The 18,356-nt window shown below is 43.4% G+C and overlaps 1 long non-coding RNA gene across 1 annotated transcript in view; it reads left to right on the top strand.

Moving 5' to 3' along the window:
* LOC137210762 (uncharacterized) overlaps window positions 1–18,356 on the top strand; it is a 298,931-nt gene that overhangs the window by 261,435 nt on the left and 19,140 nt on the right. The window contains exon 5 of the long non-coding RNA XR_010936700.1: window positions 13,770–13,817. This is a non-coding gene — a long non-coding RNA (uncharacterized lncRNA). The remainder of the gene's footprint in view (window positions 1–13,769; window positions 13,818–18,356) is intronic.

Below are 18,356 nucleotides of genomic sequence, written 5' to 3'. Positions count from 1 at the left end.
CCCATTGTCAGCTCATCTGCCAGCAAGCCCAGCAAGCTGCACAAATTTATCTACCAAGGGTGAGGGAAGACATCGTTAGTCCTTCTTCTGCCCTTGTTTTCTGGGGGAAATGGAGATGGAAAAGAGCGACAACAGCCCTTTTTATAGAGACGAAGAGTATTAGCTTATGTTCTGGGACTGACATTAACAGTTATGAGGCAAGATTGTCTGCAACCTAGGAAAATGATGGAAACTTAATTAGTGCTTTGAAATTCAGACTCAAGACACGGGGAAAGGTTTGGAATCAGGAGTAAGGTTTCCATAGACAGAGAAAAGAGAGTGGAGGAGAGTTTTCCTGGGGAAGAAAAACCAAAGGATGCCAAAAGTACAAGACCACCCTTCAGGGTGCTTGGGGAAGGGATGCTGTCAGGAAACACTGCCTGGTTATGGAATTCTGAAGAATTATGGTGCCGGGGATGGACCTTCAGATTTGGAGTCAGAGCAGTACTGGGTACAAGTCCCAGCCAGATCACTCGCTAACAGGATGGCGGAGGTGGGGTGACTTATTTAACCCCTGAGCCTCAATATCTTCATCTGTAAAAGATGTCCCCTTTGTGATGCCTAAATACAACATTAGGTGCATGCTAGGTGCCCACTGACCAGTCAGCATAGGGAAGGGAACCCCCCATGGGGAGACTTCCAGCAGAGGCTCGGTTAATTCGGAGCTGAGTTTTAGGGAGATAGCAGTGACAGCCTTGAAGCTCTGGAGAAAGACTGCAGTCTGCAGTTGTCTGCTTCTCTCCTGAAACACCTTCATCCAGGCTGTCCGGTGCCTCTGTGAGCTGACTCACCCCTCACCTCTCTGGAGCCCCTGAGACTGAGTCTTCCAGGAAAAAAGGCAGCCCTTCTGTCTCGAGATTTGGGTTTTTTCCCCCAACAGATGGGCAAGCTCACTGCCTGGGGTCTTTAAACAATGTGCTGTCAGCTGTTAGGCATTTTCCACCGTGCCTTTTTTTCCCCTCTCCCATCTCTGATAGGTAACCTCAGACCTTCTAAGAGTCGGGTCAGGAATTTCACTGTGACAAGCCCCTCTGAGGCCTGTCTGAATGCACACTCGGGAATAATCAGAGGAATTGGTTGGACTAAGAGGTCCCCAAATCTGAGAAAGTCCTAGAGAGCAGGAACTCCCTACATCCCCATGGCCTTCGCCCTGCAGTTGCGGAGAAACGTCCAGAGTGGAGGTCCCCCCAGCAGTCTTGAGATTTGAGACACTCTCCACCTGCACTAACCATGCTGGCCTTTTGTTATATTGGCATCTTGGTTGAACATGTGATAAGTGCCAGGCATGGGCTGGGCTCTGGAGCCTTGGAGGTGGAAGAAGGTGGAAGGTTGTTCCTTCATCTCCAGGTTTAGACTTCTATTAAAGAGACAGTCACACAGACACATGCGAGCACAACATGGCATTTTTCAGTGAATGATAAGACTACTCACCTGGATGCCCAAACCAGAAATCTGGTTATCATCTTTGATGCCTTCCTGGGTAGAGGGATGGCCAACTGCCCATGACATACCCCCTGGGAAGGGGCAGTCCATGTGGAAGACACGAGATGCTATCTTCTACCCCCACTTTGTTGATGAGGCTATAAGAGTGAGTGTTTTTTTTTTAAATGTTCTCAAGGGATGTTTATTTGCACATGAAAGATCACTCACAGATTACCCTGGTTTTAAAATTTAACATTGAGTTTATTAAATTTTAAAACAAAGTTGGGTTCTTTCTCAAGCTTTTAAGTTCAGTTTATGAGTCTTATTTTTTTGTAAAAGTCTAGCAAACATTAACAATCACATATAAGGAGACCTTGATTAATACCTAAGCTTGTTTATAAACTTAAAGATTTTCAACTGTGTTTATAATTTTGATACATTCTATTTTCAGTACTTTAATTGTCTGATTAACAAACAAACTTTCCCAAGTACTCAAGACTTATAAATCTAATAGATTCATTAAACTCATAAACATGGTGATTCTTTTTTTTTATTTTTGGCTGCGTTGGATCTTTGTTGCTACGCGCGGGCTTTCTCTAGTTGCGGCGAGTGGTGGCTACTCTTTATTCTGGAGCACGGGCTCTAGAGCGTGTGGGTTTCAGTAGTTGCGGCACGTGGGCTCAGTAGTTGTGGCTCGCGGGCTCTAGAGCGCAGGGTCAGTACTTGTGGCGAATGGGCTTCGTTGCTCCGCGGCATGTGGGATCTTCCCGGACCAGGGCTCAAACCTGTGTCCCCTGCATTGGCAGGTGGATTCTTAACCACTGAGCTACCAGGGAAGTCCCATGATGATTCTTACGATAATCAGAAATGCTCAAGCATTATACATAAATCTAGTAAAAATTCAACTTAAAACAGCAAATCTAAATCAATTCCTAAATTAGTCATTTTAATTGTGATCACAAAGTTTAACTGCTATCCCAATAGACCAAACACTCTTAAAGACAAAAATTTCTATATGAATCATACATTGCTTTTAGAATAATACAGACACACCTTATTTTCTTGCACTTTGCAGACACTGCATTTTTTTACAAACTGAAGGTTTGTGTCAACCCTCTGTCAAGCAAGTCTATCGTCACCATTTCTCAATAGTATTGGCTCACTTCATGTCTCTGTGTCACATCTGGGTAACCCTCACAATATTTCAAACTTTTTCATTATCATTATATTTGTCATGGTGATTTGTGAGCAGTGATCTTTGATGTTACTATTGCAAAAAAATTACGACTTGCTGAAGGCTCAGATGACGGTTAACGTTTTTTAGCATAAAATATTTTTAAATTAAGGTATGTACACTTTTTAGATATAATGCTATGGTACACTTAATAGACTACAGTATAGTTTAAACATAACTTTTGTGTGCACTGGGAAAGCAAAAAATCTGTGTGATGCACTTTATTGTGATATTCACTTTATTTTTGTAGTCAGGAACCAAACCTTCAATATCACTGAGGTCTGCCTGTATTCGGTTAATAAAAACTATACATAATTATTTTATTTTTTTGTAAAAATATATACTAACAATTACATAAGTGTATACACTAACATGTTAACAACTAATAACTCTGGGTGGTGGCATTTTGGCTGAATTTTATTTTCTTATTCAAACCTTTCTTCATTTTTGAATGAATATGTGGCTCTCTCTTTTTTACAATCCAAGGAAAGACATAATTAAAAAAAAAAAAAAACCCAGTTTGTTTCTGTTCTGGGATAGAGTCTGTGCTGGGATCCCATCTTATAGGGTGGTCCCTGGATACCTAGCCCCCACTGTGTAGCCTTCCTCATGGGCCATCTGGAGCCTGGACCCATTTAATCACTGCAGCAGGCCTCACGGGACTTGCGTTTCATGAATGCATTTATGCAAAGACACTTCTGACATCAGGCTTTGAAATTTAGTATTATTATTTTTTAACGAAGAGAGGAAGTTTATACCTAAAGCCATCCTCCACAGTCTGAGCCTTTGAGACCATCACGCAAATTTAAGTTTAACTGAATAAAAGCATAGATTAGAAGCTGTTCTCTCCAAGCCTGGTGGACAAGCTCACTATGACTAAGGAACTGATTGCCTGACTAAGTAACTATCTGACAAGCTGAAGGACCCATGAATAAGTGAATAAATACATGGACACAGTGAATTAGTGACTGGCTTTGAAAGTCTGAATAAATTAGTGAATGGATGAGTAAAAATAACTAATTGTTTAATGACTGATTGATTGACAGAAGCAAGGACTAACTGGATGAGTGAATGAATGAGTAGGAGTCAAAGACTTCCTGAGACTGACCGTGGGTGAATGAATTAATTGGTTGAATGGATGATGAGTAAATGATTGACAACACTGACTGACTAAATTGTCCACTGAAGACCGGGTAAATGAATAAGCGAATGAGAGAATGAATGACTGAGAGTGACTGAGAGTGAGCTCAAGGCTTGGCTGACTTACTGACTGTGCTTATCTGAATTAGTTGACTGACTGAATAATGGTGGTCTAAAACAACAAAACGATTGACTACAGTAAATGGGACACTGAATGCATGAATGAACGAATGAGTTTGAAGGAGAGGGCCTCACGGGAACTCTTTTGTCCTTGAAGTTGCCATGCCTCCATCCCAGCACTGCGGCTTCCACCCAGGGGTATATGGCCCCTTCCCTCCACATTCCCAAATACCTTAGATTTATTGATGTAGTTACTCAGGACCTACTGGTTGCCTTCCCAAGCGCTCTCTTTTCATTTTGTGGATGAAACCTGATACCTGACTTGTGGTCTATTCTTACTCTTAGGATTTGTCAATCAATCTTGATTTTTTGGCTTGCTCCCCAGGGGATCTAAGAACACTGAGTCACACCTGAGTCTTGGGTCTTTGCTTCTGGGCACCTTGGGAAGGATCCAGGTCCTGGGGGTGCAAATCTTTCCCAGGGTTCTTCCCAGCCTCTGGAGGAAGCCACTCAAACTCCAGGTCTTAAGGTCTCTGTCTGTTGGGTGAGAGGTTCTACTGCACCTGGAGCTCTGCTGGGAGGCCCGGAGGTCGTCCATCTCAGTGCAGGGGCCTGATGACCTGATGCATGGCTATTCTCAGGCCACTGGGATGTGGGGAATGGTGTGCACTTGCAAGCTTCCTAGTGCACATTCTGTTGAGAACTTCCAGTGTTTGCCTGCTCATCCTTTTATTGTTGACCCTTGTGAGTTTGCTTTTATTGCTCTGGCTTACCTGAAGCAGACTGACCCTTGAAGGAATTTTCATTGAAATAAAGTCCTCCTCAGATCTGGGAACGAAACCTCCCACCCCTCCTCTCCTGCCTGCTCAGAGCTGCCTCCATGGACAGAGAGATTTTGCTAAAGGAGACTCTGTGTGTTAGCAAAGGATTCATTAATTGGGAGCTCACTGTTTGCCTCTTGTTCATCAGCTTCGGATCACATAGCGGATCTGTTGTCTATTTACATTTATTAAAGGAACATTTTAGAAGAGTATTTATTCTTAAAGGGAAGCTCAGAGGTTACCCTTGAATTTCAGAGTGAAGATCTGCCAAAATCCATGGCCAAGAGGCTGAAAATAGACATGGTGTTTATTTGTCTGCAGCCTCTTTGGGTGTGTCATTAGCTGTGGGCACGAAATTAGAACATCACCTGTAGTGCCAGGGTGGAATGAAGGTGGGACTGACATGACCACAGAGACAGGGCCTGATGACCATGTGAGAAATCATCTTGCTTGGTTCAAAGCTAATAAACAAAAAGACATTCTAATTAGATGTCAACTTTTACATCAGGATTTGTAGAGTGGGCTTAATGTCTCAAGGATGTTTACATGTGTGAATACTCACATTGACCTGGGAGAAGGGCAGGAAGATTGAAACCAAGTTCGTCATCTGTCTGTCTAGGGTGACTTCCTGATTTCTGACCCTCCAATTTCCATAATCTGTTGGATTCTAATTATACATATATTTATTCACCCTGTACAGGGTCTGGTGCATGATTGGTGTTTGATAAATATTTGTTGATGGAATCAATAAATGGCTAAATGTCAAACTCAATTCATCTTTCAAGGCTTAGTTCAAATTCTATATCATCGTGTAATCATTCCTTGAATTTGCTTACAACATGACACAAAAGGAAAATCAAGAGCCTTGGAGATAGGCCAACTTGGTTTCACTCCCCAGTTCTTTTACTAATTAGTTGTGTGTTTAACTTTTCTCAGCCTGTTTCTTCTTTATCATTATCTCTGTCATCATGATCACCATCATGACAATAATGAATACTCCTGAGTGCTTACCATGTGCCAGTTAAGCACATGCCATGCATCTTCTTTTTAATCTCCACAAAACTCCACTATGTAATTTCTAGTATCTTCCATGTACAGATAAAGAAATCGATGTACATGGAAGATCAGCAGTAGTAGTGGGTACCTCTTTACTATTTGCCAGGCACTGTGCTAAGCATTTTAAAATCCAGTCAACCATCGGATGAGCAACATGTCTTAGTTTGCCTAGAACTGTCCTGGTTTTAGCACTGAAAGACCCATGCTCTGGGAAAACCTTCAGTCCTGGGACCACCAGGACAGCTGATTACTCAATCCTCATAACAAAACAGGAGAAAGGTGATACTCCTCCAACTTACAGGTGAGAAAACTTGCCGAAGTTCACGCTAGTAAACGGCAGAACCACGTATTCTGGTTCTCTGAGCCTCATTTTCTGCACAAACAATTTCCCCGTCATTGGATTGTTGGGATATTAGATACTCTAATATGTAACATGAGTATAGCACTTACTTTTCTACCTCTTATCATTCAAAACTATGACCTTTTCTTCTTTCTCTTTACATCAAGAGCCTTAAAGCATCACATCTGGTGGTCTCCACCTCCTAACCTTCCATTTTCTCTCAACCTGTCCCAGTTTTACTCCTTTCCCCATCACTTGTCTAAGAAAGAACTCTAGTCAAAGGTCATCAGCTATCCACTGGTCTCTTCATAATCCTCATTCTACTTCCCTGGAATGTGAGAGGCAGTCTATCTATGTTTTAAAAACTAAAACAGACGGAAAGAAATTGAATCAGAATGAATCCCAAAGCATCTGACACTTCGGACCTCTCCCTCTTCTTAAAATTCTTTGATGTCTTGGTTCCCATGACTCTCTTAGTTCTTCCACGTGTCTGAATGCTCCTTCTCAGACTTCATGGCCGCTCTTTATCTTTCCTCTTTGTAAATATTGCTGTCTTTCAGAGTCTTTCCATTTGCCCTCACTTCGCAGTCTCTCACGAAGCCATCTCATTCATTTCCCAGACTTAACTGTCATATTTATACTGGTAAAATTCCAACACTTTCTCCTGAGTTTCATACATATATATCCAACCATATTAATAAGGAGAGCATAGGTCATGCTGCAGTAACAAATTTACCGTCAACTCAGGGGCTTTATGTATCAAATATGCAGTTCTCTCTCATGGTTCATGTCCAGCAGAAGTTGGTAGACAGAGATCCATAGAGTCACTCAGGGACCCAGGCTGGTGGACGCTCTGCTATGAACTCTAAACTCATGACCTCTAGTCTCTGTGGTGGGGGATAGTGAGGGGGATGGTTGTACAATGGCTCTTAAATCCTCCCATCTGGAAGTGACACAGATGACTTCTGCCCCTACTCAGTTAGCAGGAACGAGTCATATGACCCTGCAAACTGCAAAGGTGCTGGGGAAAAGGAGACATGTAGTGAGCCATAAATCAACACATCCACTGGCCCCTGGACATCTGCATATAGAGTTTACTAGGGCAGTTCAAGTTCAGGTTCCTCACGGAATCAATATCTTCTTCCACCAAACTGCTCCATCTTCTATTTTCCTGATCTTAGAAAAAGGGCCGCCATCCACACTGTATCCTGGACTGTATGCATCTCTGGTTTTTACCTCCTCTCCCCTACTTTAGGCCACTTGTGAAAACTTACTGATTTTCCCTCCTTGCCTTCCTTGTCCCAGCCTCTTTGAATCTAAACCTACTTCTCAACCTGCTGCTCTTAATCAGCTTCTTATCATCAGGTTTCTGGATTTCGGTTTTAGCTCCTGAAATGCCTCTCCTTGCTCCCAAGCACCTCTTGCTATTCCTACTTCCTCTCTAATTCATCCTCCCTAAGGCTCCAGGGAGGTTTAGCTTGTTTTTCCTCAAGTGTTAATCCAATCACACAATGTCCTTGCTTTATTGTCTACAGGTTTCCTGAACCCAACTCCTGTAACATCTAACTTCTAATCTTCCTCCCCAAACCTGCTCTTCCTGAAAGCCTCCCCCGCCCATGTACAGGGATTCCATCCTTCTAGATGCTCAGCCCAAAACCTTGACGTCATCTTGACTCTTCTTGGTTATCCTCACATTCCACATCCTCTCTACCAGCAAATCTCGTTGGCTCTACCTTCAAAATATATCCAGATCCAATCGATTCTCAAGAACTCTTCTGCTCCCTCTCTGGTACAAGCCAGCAACATATTTCACCCAGATTAATGTAAGACCCTTCTCATGAGTTCCCTGTCTCTACTTTTGTCCCTTTTGTTCTATTTCCTAGATTAGCAAGAGAGGTCCCTTTATAATTAAGTCAGTCTTATCACTCCAGTGGTCAAAGCCCTCTAAGCGCTCCACATCTCACTTGGGATAAAAGCCAAAGACCTAGGGACCCTGCAGGCCCTCTACAATCTGACCATCTTGGTGGAGCTCTTCTTCCAGGACCCTCCCCCAGAATCACTCCACCCGGTCATATTGGTCCCCTTTTTCTTCCTTCAATACACCAGAGTCCTCTGCCTTCAGGAAGATCCTCAGAACCAGGCCCCATCCTTTGTGTCTTTGGTCACATGTCATTTCTCAGTGACCAGCTCCCTGACCAGCTGATATAAAATCCTTATCTCTCTTTTCCCTCCCTCCTTGTCTTATTTTTTTATCCATGGTGCCTATCGCCATTTAACACACTATATATTATACCTATTTATCTTGCTGACGATCTGTCTCTTTCAGGGAGAAGGAAAGCTAAACGGGGTTAGGGATTTTCTTTCTGCCTTGTTCACTGAGAGATCCCCAGTGCTACGAAGAGTGCCTGGGATGTAGTAGGCATTCAGTAAACATGTGTAAATTGTCCTGAAGATGATGGTGAAACCTCTTAGCCCAGCTTCACCAATTACTGCAATCTCTTCATTTGTCATACTACCTTCTTAGCACAAAAGCAACATTTCCCAAATTACTATCTAGACAATGCCAGTCCTACTTGCATATTTGCCTTTAAAATATGTTCGGGAAATATTTTACACTCTTGGCTCGCCCACCATCCCACAAAACTGGCCAAAATTCAAATACATAATAGCATATTATAAAATCTAAGAAGTACTACAGGAAGTTTAACTTTGTTTCTAAGCTTATTTATTCAATGAATCCTTTTAGGGAATTTATATTAGCATCCTGTACAATTGCAGCCCTTTGTGGATTTTCTGCTACGTAGCTTCCAACTCCCAGAATGCATCAGACTGTTTTGTCTGTTTTGTTATGTTGTTTTTTCACTTTTGAATTGCCAAATACTCTCCCTCATCTCTTTCCGCTTTACATAAGCACACACACAAGCACACACTGTCCAGGACAAATAGTAACTTCCCTTTCCTGCTTTTGTGCGAGCTTACAACTCTTTTATGAAGCCTACTCTGATTCCCCACCCTCCTAAACTACTTTTTCCTTTAGTGCCCTCACCGTGGCCTGGTAACGTCTTTATCAGCACATCCAATTTAGTTAATCCCAGATATGAAATCACATGTCTATTGTCCTGATTAGTTCTTCGCTTCCCAAAGGCACAGGCTGTATCATTTTATCCTTGTAGGCCCAGTTTGTACCCCTCTTCCTCACACAGAGAAGGTTGGCCTTCATCAATAGAACGGACCTGTTGGGCCTTCTGAAGTTAAGGCATAAGAAGCCTTGAAAGCATCTGCCTGGTTCTCTAGGAACTCTTGCTTGTGGGCTACTCCCTCTCAAAACCCACCCAGCAGCTGTGAGAAGCCCCAGGCACAGAAAGAAGCCACTTGTAGGTATTCTGGTTGAGAACTGCAACTGAGCTCCAAGCTGACAGCCAGCACCACCGGCAGCCATGGAGTGAGCCACCCTGGACATCCAGCCCCGTCAGGCCTTCAGATGACCACATCCCCAGCCTCCATCTGACTGCTTTCCCTGAGGGACTCCACGTGAGAACCATCCAGCGGAGACCAGTCAGCCCACAGAACAAAGAAAGGTGAAAATAAATCGTTACATTAGCCCACTAATTTGGGTGGTAATTTGTTACACAGGTATAGACACCTGAAACAGTCTCCTTATCCCACCTTAACATGTAAATTGTAAGCAAACCCGATTTAAACTTGTCCTTTCTGGGCAACCCGGCTGTTCTTAATGAAGGAACTTGGAATATGAATCACATCCCTTGTCATTCAAAAAGTCCTGTACGCTCTTACATCTGCCGGTGAATAGTAATCTCCTTTTATCCAGTCGCTAGACTCCCCACAGAAAGGCCAGACCCCTCCCTTTTCTCCGGTATGTCTCATCCTACTAGAAGAGCAGGGTGTCTTTTTAGAAAACTCATTCTGTAAATGTCATCTACCCTTGAGCATTATCAAAATGTGCTCCATGAGCTGGTGCCTGGTGTGTTTAAGTTGGTGGGACACGTTATCCTTCGGTTGCAGCCCGCAGAACACAACAATGTGCTTTCAATTAGCTCATTTTAAGACTCCTACGTGACACATTCTTGCTTGGGGATCACCCAAAATGCTCCAAGTATTTCCTGATCTGTAGTCATTTGTGTACCTGCCTTCCTTCCCTAAGTGTGTGAGCCCCCTGGGGGCTGGACATGTGCTATGTGTTCCTGTATTGTGCTGTTTACAGAGCTCTTCTCTACCATGACGGCTTTCAGTTTTCAGGGCCGTTTGGTTTTCAGTGATGTGATAGTTTAATCCCCAGAGGTTCGCCTTGTTTTCCTAAAGCGCAAGTAATCGGTGAGGCAGGGTGTCCTGCTCACTGCTCCCTACCCGGTACCACCCGCAACAGTCGCGAGTCTCATTGTAGGGAAAGGGGTCATTGCAGGATTTAGGATCTGAAGAATCAGCTCTGGGGCTTCCTGGATGTGTCTCTGTGCAGCTGGCATGATTCCCCTGAACCTCAATTCCCTCATCTGAAAATAGGCGAAATAGGCACCCCTAACCCTAACCCATATCCTTGGGAATATCAGGTGAGATAAAGGATATGAAAGATTTGGGACACTCACTAGATTACCTCTAAGGTACCTCTCCACTGAGGCTCTAGGACAGGGCTTCTCAGTGAGAACTGGGAGGTAGAGTTGGAAGTCAAAAGAACCTCAAACTCACTCTGACGTTCTTTACTTTTCTGCTAAATTCGGAGGGCGGGGACATATCTGATTGATTGTGAGCTCCCCTCCCACACAGTGCCCAAGTCATCTGGGAAACCCAAAAGGGATTACAGTCCTTCAGGGAAATGGGTTAAGACCCAGGACAATTGGATATATTGGAACAGAAGCTTTGGGAATAAAAGAGTAACCTCCATACAGTTGATCACTTTGTCTGCATTCAACACATTTCCTGATTTATCCAATCTGTCCACCAGGGACAACCACCACCAGTTGGAGAAATCGATCATTAGGTTCAAAATACAAGATTCAGCACACGAGGGACTTCCCTGGCAGTCCAGTGGTTAAGACTTTGCCTTCTAATGCAGGGGCTGAGGGTTCAATCCCTGGTCAGGGAGCTAAGATACCACATGCCTCATGGCCAAAAAACCAAAACATAAAACAGAAGCAGGGCTTCCCTGGTGGCGCAGTGGTTGAGAATCTGCCTGCTAATGCAGGGGACACACGTTCGAGCCCTGGTCTGGGAAGATCCCACAAGCCGCGGAGCAACTAGGCCCGTGAGCCACAGCTACTGAGCCTGCGCGTCTGGCACTCTGCAACAAGAGAGGCCGCGATAGTAAGAGGCCCATGCACCGCGAAGAAGAGTGGCCCCCGCTTGCCACAACTAGAGAAAGCCCTCGCACAGAAACGAAGACACAACACAGCAAAAATAAATTAATTAATTAATAAACTCCTACCCCCAACATCTTGAAAATAAAAAAAACAGAAGCAATTTTGTAACAAATTCAATAAAGACTTTAAAAATGGTCTACATCAAAAAAAATCTTAAAAAAAAAGATTCAACACATGAAAAATCTGTAAATAACCAGTTATTAAAGAATGATTATTACTACATCCATTAAAAATGTGTGGCTCATACTTAATAAAACTAACTCTGTTGCTTTTCTCCACTGGGCTTTGTTCTGCCTGTTGGTGACACTTGGTCAAGTTCCCACCTTCCCAGATACCAGCTCTTTAGACATTTGGAGTCAGTGACTATGCCCGCTCTCTTTTGCAGCCCAAACACCTCACTCCCTTGATCTGCTCCTCATGCAGTTGTTTCCAGTCTTGCTGCTATCCTGGAGTCCCTTCTCTGGGGGTAGTTATATCTATTTCTGTCAATCTTAGAGCACATCTTCTTTAGCACCTTTTATCCAAGAAAAAAAAAAAATTGTTGCATGGATGAATCCAGAGAGTACTCTTAGAAGCCATGGCTTGCAGAGAACCATGGGATGAACATACCTGAACCTTGGTGAGATTTTCTAGGTGTTTCTACATCTCAGGAGAGACACCATATTTCATCTCTGGTTTGACCCAAAAGCCCGTGTGAGAAAGTTTACTTGAAGCCAGAACCACCTTAAGCTAACAGGGCTGACACAAGCTTTACAGAGACAGACCTAGACCTCTTGCTTGGATGGTAGCAGCACTGAATGGAAGACCAGAGGGAAGGTGGACAGGGCTGGAGGAAAAGAGAAAAGAAAGAAGGGAGAGGAAAAGGAAGAAAGAGAGGGAGGAAAGAGATCCTATTTTTTTCTCAAGTGTCTTCCACATTTTGAGGCTCACAGGATGATTCTGAAGCTGGAGGTCTTTAAGTCATTCCATTATTCACTGTACAGGCTTCTACTGATTGACTCTGCTGAATCAAGTATTGCACTAATCATCAAGGATACAGAGATAAAAAATTCAATTCCTGCTCTAGGATCTCCACATCGGTATAGAAAATGCACAGGCAAATAACATTATGGTAAATAAAATAGTAACCCACACGCTAGTGGACATGAAGCAATTATATGATACTGAACTGCTTCTGTTGCTTTCGACAGGGTTGAATGGTGTTATCCAAGAAGTGAGTCTCCTTTTCCCTACCCCATCCTCAGACAGCCAGGGCCTCCCATAGTGCAGACAAAGGCTAGTCTAGCTTGGGGTCTGTTCGGAGACTTGGCAAAGTGTGTGATACTTGCAGCCACCTCAGGCATATAGGTAGTGAGTGTGGGACAACCACACACCCTGGTTTACCCAGGACAGACTTCATTTACACCTGCTTTCCCAGTGTAATTCTTGATAGTGCACACTTTTACTCTCAAATACATCCCAATCTGGATGATAAATTATATGGTCACCCTAGTGATAAAACTTCAGGAGCCAGATGCCTGGGTTAAATTCCAGCTCTCTGCTTATTAGCTACTCTCTTAGGAATCCCTTAGCTTCTGTGTCTGTCTCCTCATCTACAAAGTAAGGCCAATATAATCTGCCTCATGTGGGTTGTCGTGAGGATTCAATGAGTTAAACTATGCAAAGCCTTAGAGCAGAGCGAGCGTACCTGCCCAGATGTAGAGCTCTTGCCCTCTCCTTGATTTCCGTGGAACACAGAACGCCTAAGGTACACAGGCATTTCTGTGTCTGGTGGTTTTATTGAAGACCTGGGGAGTTGGGGTTAGACATCAGGGTGCAGAGATGTAGAGCCCAGTGTTCCTTGGAGTCCCTGTCCCCTCCGCTGGCCCCATGACTGTTCCAGACTCCATTCATGGCTTCTTTCTTTCTCCGCCTCTCTGGTAATGTGATGCTAGGCTGAAGGGTCCTGCACCTGGCCAGGGAACAGTTTTCTGCTTTCAAGGGGAAGCCCTGGGTTTTTCTGTGGTCCTGGGGAGAAATATTAAGAACTTCTCCTGTGTACCTCCTCAGGAGGGGTGCTGGAAAAAATACAGGACACCCAGTGAGTTTGAATTTCAGATGAACAACAAATTCCTTTTTTTTATTATAAATAATCCCCCCAAATGTCATGGAGCATACTTACACTAAAAAGACACTTGCTGTTTATCTCAAATTAAAATTTAACTGGGCTTCCTATATTTTTACAGGTATACCTTCGGGAGATTGCAATTTTTGTTCCAGACCATCACAATAAAGTGAGTATCACAATAAAACGAGTCACATGAAATTTTTGAATTCCTAGTGCAACTGAAAGATATGTTTACACGATAGTGTAGTCTATTAGGCATGCAATAGCTTTACGGCTAAAGAAACAATGTATATACCTTGATTAAAAAATACTTTATGGCTAAAAAATGCTAACCATTATCTGAGGCTTCAGGAGTTGTAATCCTTTTGCTGGTGGACAGTCTTGCAATATTTCAAACCCTCCACCAGGTGCCCACACTCATAAGAATATCAATAACTTTCCAAGTGCAGGGGTCTTATTTCATTTCTTAAGCAACCACATGGCATTTTTATACTGAGAACTCTCTGCCCCTCCCCTCCACGGCCTCCTGTCATCCCAATGTCTCAGCAAGGTCTTGAAATCTTGAAAGGTCAGAGCCCTCGAATCTGTGCTGATTTGGGTCACCATTTCCTTGAGATTTCCTTTGCCTCTTCTTTGATTAAAGCTGTGTTTGCCTCGCCTCCCGCTTTTTAAGCAATTACACTAATTAAGCTAATTTTTCTTTGTTCTCTCTTTGCAATTTGCATAAATGGCAAATTTATATATAGTGTCCTTAATTCTCCTTTAACTGCTCTGTAATTAACAGGATGCTCAGGCTAAATATAAATAAGTACAGAAGGAAAAACAGCCTTCTGCTGAAATACCGATGAAGGCTGGGAGGAAAGAAAAGCAGAGAGGAGAAAACAGTTCTAAGCCCTGCTCTAAACTCATTATGCCTGATTGGGTCACAGTTGGAGGAGACTAGCTAAAGGTCAGCGGCTGCAAGAGCATCTTTCTGAGAGCCCTGCCACCTGGAGAAATTTCAGGATAGAATTCGGGCTATTTGCTTGCAGTAGTAATACTGCACTATTTTTCAAGGGAGTAGAGCAGCTTGGCATGAGGGAGACAGTGGTATGACAGTCAGTGGGGCTCAGTCTGGGGCCCTGCTCTAATTCCGACCAGTTGAGTCACCTTGGGCTAAGGAACAACAAAATCCAATACCTGGGCTTCAGGTGCTTTCCAGGCAACACGTACTATAACACTCAGTAACCCCCTAATCCCATTATTTCCCAGATATAAAAATATTCCCACGATAGAGATGTGCTTAAAATATATTCCTAAATCAAGACGAAGTCTTTCTTCTACAAATGCACACTCATATACTGACACAGGGCTTATGCAGTAGTCCTTTGGGAATCAGCTTGGTGTAGTGATTAAAAAGGTGGTTCTTGGGGGCTGGTCTCAATTCTACCTCTAGCTTTAGCTCCGTGACCTTGGAAAAATTGCTCAACGTGTCCAAGTCCAAGTTCTCTTTTCTGCAGAGTGGCATACAACACACTTGTGAGGCTGTTGGCAAGATTACAGAAGCAGCATTAACGTATCAATACTTAGCACCGTGCCTGATGCCAGCAAGCCCTCAATATCATTTAACGTTCATATTTGTCAGGTCACATGTTTCAGTTGGCATTGGTTTCAGGTGAACATCATTGGTTTCAGAAATTGGTTTTAGAAATATGGTTTCAGAAATATGGGATCTCGAGACCTAGAAACTTGGGTGATCCAACCAAGGAACCATGGGAAGACCTGTCTAAGAACAGAACTGTCCTCTCCTCCAAATCTTGGAGCTGTGATCATAGTCATTGTAACAATATCAATGCCTCATTTGTGTGTATATTTCCTGAAAAGTCTACAGAGTCCACTCTGTGACTGGGCACACAGAGGGATGAATGAGACAGTCCTCAAGGTGGGGAGATAGACAGGTTTTAAACAGTCAGTTCTGAAAGGGTGAGTGAGAGCCGTGCTGGTCTCACGTGTTGGGGAGTCAGGGTCCCTGCGGGGACCAGAGGATCCAAAGAAGGTTATGTTCATACCATGTGTTCACACCATTTCTGTATGGGGAAATCTCTTAGGACTTCTCTTCCCCCAATTTTTTATCTGTGTTTTTTAAAATTGATGTTTTATATACAAGTATCCCCTACTTTTCGAGAGTTCGCTTTATGCCACTTTGTTATTAAGGAAAACTCACATTAGTACCTGTCTTTGATAACCAAAAGAAATCAAAAATAGCATTCAGCGTTTGCTTTGCAGTAGCCATTATAGAGGGAGTGAGCACCCAGAGAAGTGAGAGCTGCTTCCCTGGGAACCACACTCAGCATCTCAGCATGGAGCCAGCATAGCTTTGAACTGTGTCTGTGAGCATCTGTGCTTTATCTTCATTTATTTTGTGCATCCATGAGCAAGATGTGTCCTAAGGTAATTGCTTCTTTGCTTTGCACTTTGGCTTACGAAAGGTTTCAGGTAGTGGGGGATACCTGTATTGTTATATTATATATTAGAATATGCATATAATTTGTAAATAAGTAATACATATGCAGAGGAGTGTGTGCTCAAAAGGTTTTTACTGAGATCAAAGGATACAATGGAGAATCAGCAAAGGGAAGATCAGAGAAAAGAGGGTTAAGTGAGGAAGGTTTCCTGGAAGAGAAGCTTGGAAGCTGTAAGCTCCATGAAGGTAGGGGCTGCTTCTCTCCTGTCCCTTGTTACGTCTGCAGCATATAGAAGAATGTCTGGCACACAGGGACACTCACGATCTGCTGAATGAGTGGGTGAGGTAAGGGGGTAGGAGGGGAGAGGAGATGCCCCCTGAATTGCCCATGCTTTATGGACTGAATGCTTGTGTTCCCCCAACTTTATAAGTTGAAACCCTAACCCCCAAGGTGGTGCTATTTGGAGGTGGGACCTTAGACAGGTAATTGGGTTAGGTGAGGTCATGAGGAGGGGGCCCCCACAATGAGATTAGTGCCCTTGTAAGAAGAGAAAGAGGCAGCAGAGCTCACACTCTGTCTCTGTACACTGAGGGAAGGCCACGTGAGGACACAATGAGCAGGTGGCTGTCTGCACCCCAGGAAGAGGGTCCTCACCTGAACCCGACCATGTTGGTGGCACCCTGATCTCACAGCCTCCAGATCTGTGCTTAACTAACCCACTCTATTGTATTTTGTTACGGCAGCTGAGCTGACTAAGAAACCATGGTTACACAACCTGTAACGTGGTCATGACCTGTGTGATTTCTGAAATCAGAGAAGGAAGAGACATGTCCCAGGAGGGGGAAGGTCATGGACTAAAGTGCATAGGCTGGAGACAGCCTGTGTGTCTGGGGGGCCACAGCAGCTTCCATAAAGTGGGAGGCAAGAATGAGGGTGATGACATGGACAGCTCCACTCTGACTTGGGCTAGAATCCCACCTTGGCTTTTAGCAAGAAACTTGGGCTCTCTAAAAATCATAATAATGTCTGGTTGCTCAGTAAAATGGGATTAATAGTAGTTCATGGTGTATTTATGAGAAACAAGATAATGTACGTAAAGTGCCTTCTGTGCCCAGCATGGTGTTTGGCACAAAAAAGTCTTCCAATAAACCCTTATTGGGACTTCCTTGGTGGTCCAGTGGCTAAGAATCCGCCTTCCAATGCAAGGGACATGGGTTCGATCCCTGGTTGGGGAAATAAGATCCCACATGTCATGGAGCAACTAAGCCCACGTGCTGCAACTAGAGAGAAGCTTGCACGCTGCAACAAAGAGCCCACGTGCCTCAAAGAAGATCCCGTGTGCCACAACTAAGACCCGATGCAGCCAAATAAATAAATAAATATTTTTTTAAAAAAACAACTCTATTGATTGGCTGAGGCCCCTTTAATCAGACGGTCAGCAGGGCATCTTTTAGAAGACTAGAATCATGGCTGGCATCAGTTAGCAGAAATTGTTCTCCATGAGTGGATGTTTCCAAGGATCATTGAGAGTCTCAGAGATACTTCCTTATTTTCTGCCTGATAGAATTCAAAGATCCCTTGTTTCAACATTACATCACTGGGGAAGTACTCAAAGACTCAATTATAAAAAATAAAAAAAAATTTAAAAATTAAAAAATCCCAAAAGAGTTTTTTCATTTTGGTTGGGAGAAATATTTTCAATAATTTGGGGGAATGGGGGGGAATCTCTTCTACTAAGTTGTTTTGTGATAAATATTTTAATGGTGTCAGGAGGGAAATGCCTTTTCTGCTGAATGTAGCTCATTACAGGCCCCTCAAAGGAAGCCTTTGTTAGCATCCCCAGTAGCTGATGAGTGCTGCTTTAGCATGATGTGAGGGAAAGAATACAGATTTTGTCTGAATTCCAGGCCTACTTCAAATCCTGGTCATCCTTTGTGTGACCTTGAAAAAGTCAGTTAAACTCTTAGTTCAGTTTCTTCTTCTGTAAATGAGACTAGAAATACTTCCTGCATAGTTTTGTTGAGAAGGTAAGATAGGATAATGTATGCAAAGCTTCTACAGAGTAAGTGGTCACTAAATGTTATTTCTCTCACGGGAGTAAAAGTCTGATTGTTTAGGATCCCAATTTAGGCAATAGTTTTCTCAAAAGGCCAGCTAATCCCAAGAGACCCCCAAGGAAATACCTCTTGATATTTGGTTCAATATCATAATCATCACTTTTCCCTGTTAAGAGATGAAGTACTCACACTGTATTAGACAGC

This window comes from Pseudorca crassidens, chromosome 17 (assembly GCF_039906515.1).
Source record: "Pseudorca crassidens isolate mPseCra1 chromosome 17, mPseCra1.hap1, whole genome shotgun sequence".
Lineage (NCBI taxonomy): Eukaryota > Metazoa > Chordata > Mammalia > Artiodactyla > Delphinidae > Pseudorca > Pseudorca crassidens.
The sequence above is the reverse complement of the archived record's forward strand: the minus strand, read 5'-3'. Positions and strand labels throughout refer to the sequence as shown.